This window comes from Scomber scombrus, chromosome 10, assembly GCF_963691925.1.
Source record: "Scomber scombrus chromosome 10, fScoSco1.1, whole genome shotgun sequence".
Lineage (NCBI taxonomy): Eukaryota > Metazoa > Chordata > Actinopteri > Scombriformes > Scombridae > Scomber > Scomber scombrus.
Genome location: NC_084979.1, coordinates 30,782,567 through 30,787,364, shown reverse-complemented (window position 1 = coordinate 30,787,364; position 4,798 = coordinate 30,782,567).

Here is a 4,798-nt window from a genome sequence, read left to right as displayed (position 1 = left end):
TGATATAATTTGGTAAATATAGACAGTGATAGAGTCGAGAGGTCGAGGGTTCGATTCCCAGCAGACACACTCATAGAGAAAACATTTCACACACACACATAAAAAAACGAAGCTGCTTCTCATTGGATGTTTCAAGGGTTTCCGTTTATATATGTACAAATTAAAAATCACAGTTTTACCAAAATATAAAATAAATAACATTAACAAAAACTAAGAATAAGAATAAGAATGCATTCTGAAGTGACCGTCGGGTTGAAACCTAGATATCATCTCCTTATTTTCTTTTCTTTTCTTTTTTTGTTTTTAAATCTGTTGTTTCTGCCTCCACAGACAACTACAAAGAACTGTTTGAACTACATTTCCCCAAGAAGCACTGGGTGTAAGCGTCCCGTCTCACATAGTCTCTTTTGTTTGTTTTATTCATATATATATTTATTTATTTATTTATTTATATATATGACATATACACACACACTGTATATATTCTATATATCTATTTATTTTTCTCTGCACCTGGGATTCCCCCCCCCACCCCACCCTCCCCCCACCCCCCCCCCCCCACCCCCCCTCCCCCCCCTTCCTGAATTGACCAACCACAGTTTAGCCCTGCAGCCTCCCGCAGCCAATCAGGAGCAGGCCTCCGAGTGGTCGACAGACAGTGGTGAGGTCAAAGGTGAGAGGTCACAGAGTTCAGCAGCAGCAGTGCCCAGGTAGGCCACCCTGGTGTGTGTGTGTGTGTGTGTGTGTGTGTGTGTTACTATACTTATGAGGACTTCTAGGTTTAAAACTCGGGGATCTTTAGAGAGAAGACTTTTAACCCTCCTGTTGTCCTCGAGTCAAGAGGAAGGAAGGGAAGAAGAAGGAAGGAAGGGAGGGAGGGAAGAAGGAAGGAAAGGAGGGAGGGAGGAAGAAGGAAGGACGGAGGAAGAGGAAGGAAGGAAGGAAGGACGGAGGGAAGGAAGGACGGAGGAAAGAAGGAAGGGAAGGAAGGACGGACGGGAAGGAAGGACGGAGAAAGGAAGGAAGGAAGGAAAGAGGGAGGGAGGGAAAGAAGGGAAGGAGGGAGGGAGGGAGAAAGGAAAAGAGGAAGGAAGAAGTGAGAGGAAAGAAGGAAGAGGATAGGAAGGGGAGGAAGAAGGAAGGAGGAGGAAGGGGGGAGGAAGAAGGAGAGAAGGAGGAAGGGACGAAGGAAAGGAAGGAAGGAGCGGAAGGAGAAGGGGTGTTGGAGGAAGGAAAGAAGGAGGGAGGACAGACGAAGGAAGGAAGGGAGGAAAGAAGGAACAGTCTAAACAGACGGGGTCAATTTAACCGGGAGGACGACAGGAAGGTTAATATAATACTTTAATGTTGAGTTCATGTTAATTAAGACTAGATAATAAAGTTTTATTAATGAATTAGTTTCATTTAAACTCTGGGAAACGAGCTCCAGATGTTTTAGAGGCAGAGTGTGGAAGTTGATGTTCTAAAAACAGTGGATTTTGGCTGATGTGAGGTTCTCATGCTTACTTTCTAGACATTTGCATATTATTGTGTTCTAACTCAGACATTATATACTGGATATTTACCAACTGTATGATCTGATAAGTGATAATAAACATTAACTTCCTTCTGACCTGAATGAATAACAGATTTGAATGAGAGCAGATTGTAGTTTCGTTAGTTTTTCATTTAAATATTCTCTTAAATATTGACTTTCTTCCTCTGTTGAAGCCTCAGTTTGTTGTTTTAGGCTCGAGATAAGATTGTGCAACTTTAAAGTTAATAGATCATATATTTAAGATTTAGATGATGTCATTGTTTAAAAGGTTGCAGATACAGCATGCCTGAGTTTTATCAACATTTTCCAAGAGCCCAAAGTCTGAATAACAATCCTAATACCCCAAAATGCTCAATGCAAAATAATATTAAACATATAAAAAAGCTGCAAATCTTCATATTTTATAAAAACTCCAAACAGCTGATATCTGCTGTATTTATTTAAACTGATCAACAGCAGCTATTAATAATAAAAAATGTTCTGTTATCAGCTAATAATCACTAATTGCATCACCTGTTGCATGCCTAAAAACTGTGAAAACACTGGGCTTTAACTACCTTTATTGTATTTTACTCACTTTTAAATGAATCCTTCACTATATTATTGTTATTCCATCGCCAAGAAAAGACAACATAACATTCACATTTAATGTAGGTAATGTATTCTACTTTAACTTTAAGGCTCTGTTAATAACATATTGTGAATATAAATGTTGTTTTAGATGCTTTTTAGAGGAGTTTTTAAACATTTATGATATAAAAACAGTAAAATTTCAACTTCAATACTGACACTTTGCTCCCAATATTGTTTTCTAATTGAATTAATCTTCATTTTAAACCACTTTTGTGTCATTTAAAGTGTGTAAATGTGTTATATGAACTAGTTCTCTTCATTTTAAAGGCCTTTGGAGACACTTGCCTGAATTCTATGAGACATAAAGTTTACATTTAAAGGATTTACTGCCTTTAATTTGACTTAAAAAACATCTGTATTTTAAATGTTTAGTAGCCATGCTGGTTATTAAGAGTAAAGCAGTGTTTAGATGTATTATGCTTGTTATAACTACTGAAGTCAGGATGGATAATTAATTGATTAATAGCATCATATTTACTCTAAATGTTACATAATGAACCCAACATGAGTTTTTTTTGCTATTTGGAAGATTTGGTCACATCTGGCTGAGAGTTAAACGTTTAAAACCTGAAGTATAGTAAGTGTGTGTGTGTGTGTGTGTGTGTGTGTGTGTGTGTGTGTGTGTGTGTGTGTGTGTGTGTGTGTGTGTGTGTGTGTGTGTGTGTGTTGTTTTAATCTAAACTCCAGTGTTTTATTGCAGTGTGTGTGTGTGTGTGTGTATTGTGGCGTTTGGGTGGGGATCAGTACAGTCTTAAGAGGAATCCTCCTCTTCTTTGCAAAAAACAAAAAAAAAAAATCCAGGAAGGAGGGAAGAGTGGGAGAAAGAAAACAACAACAAATAAAACAAAGAAAAAAAAACAAAAAACATAATGAAAATGTTCCATATAGAGTTCTCTCTTAAAAAATAGACGTCTTGTCTGTTTTGTAAATCAGTAGTCGGAAGGAAGTGACATCCATCCATCCATCCGTCTGTTTGTTTATCACAGGAGTGAAATGATTGATCCAGCAAATGAGAGGGAGAGGGAGGGGAGGGAGGGGGGAGGGGGGGATAACCCTTTCTTTTTTGGACGGAGCACCCGGTGTTTTCCAGTTGAAAGAGAGAAAAACAAAGTGAAAGCGAGCGAGACGGCATCCATCTTTTTTTCCTTTTTGCCTTTTTTTTGTTGTTTTTTTCCGTCCCGAAGTAGAGACGACCGCAGGATGAAAGGCAAGGAGAGGAGGTGGAGGAGGGGGTCCATCTTTTAAATCACCTCCTCTTTAAAAAAAAAAGGGTAATTGGGTGAGTTAAGGGGGAGGGGGGGGGGGGTCTTAAGTATCCATGATGTCACTGCAGGATTTATTTCTCTCCCATTGAAATGCATTGAAAAAAAAAAAAAATCTCCCAAAAAAAGAAAAGAATCACGTCTCTCTTATTTTAATCTCTCGGCACAAACAGCTGATGTTATTCCACAGAAATACGTCAACATCCCAAAAATCGCTTCCGCCTCCGCTTAAGCGGGTCCTTCCTTACAGTGGAGGGAAAAAAGAAGAAGAAGAAAGTGGGCAGACTGGCAGGAAAGATGAGGAGGAGGAAGTTAAGAAAAGAGAGAGAGAGTTAAAGAGGTTCAGTAGCTTTTTACTGAAGTCAGAAATTAAACTAATAGCAGTGAATTAAATATGAATAAAGCGTTATTAATACATCTGCATGGCTGGAAAGTATCGCTCTTATGTTTTAAATGCATATCTGGGTTATTAATTAATTATAATAACCACATTTTAAAAGGGAGACTCATCAAAACCTGATAATCCACAACAATAAACAGGTCGAGGTGTCATATTGATCAATATTTCAGTGTTAAAAGCCCATTTTAAGAGCTTTCATAGCAAGAAATGTGTGTTTTATAATAGATATTATTTTGGGTTAATGTTAAAAATATAGAAACAAGCAGATTTATTGTTATCTGAGATTTAAAAAGGAGCTTTTTCTGAGGTTTTAACCTTCATCTTAGTCTTCCTCAGTGGATAAATGGACAGTTTGAAGACAAGAAGAAGGGTTTTTGGGACTTTTAATACTCAGAAATGTATATCAATATTAGTCTGAATCACCTGGTAATGTATTCTACTTTAACTTTAAGGCTCTGTTAATAAAATATTATGAATATAAATGTTGTTTTAGATGCTTTTTCTCACCCTGAAATAAACAAATCTGGAGTTTTTAAACATTTTTGGATTTAAAACTAGTCAAATTTCAACTTTTAATACTTTTTCCAAACTTCAAAATTGAATTAATCTTCATTTTTTCCCAATTATCTTTTTTTTTTAATCCACTTTTGTGTTATTTAAAGTTTGTAAATCTATTTTAAAAGGCCTTCGAAACACTTGCGTGGATATAAAACGAGTAAAATTTCAACTTCAAAATTGACACTTTGCTCCCAACATTGTTTTCTAATTGAATTAAATCTTCATTTTAAACCACTTGTGTGTTATTTAAAGTGTGTAAATGTGTTATATGAACTAGTTCTCTTCATTTCAAAGGCCTTTGGAGACGCTCGGCTGAATTCTGTGAGACTGGATCAGAGCTAAAGAAAAGAAAGGAGTCGATGAAAAGAGAGAATGAAAAGATTCAGAGAGAGGAGTCAACTGGAGTGA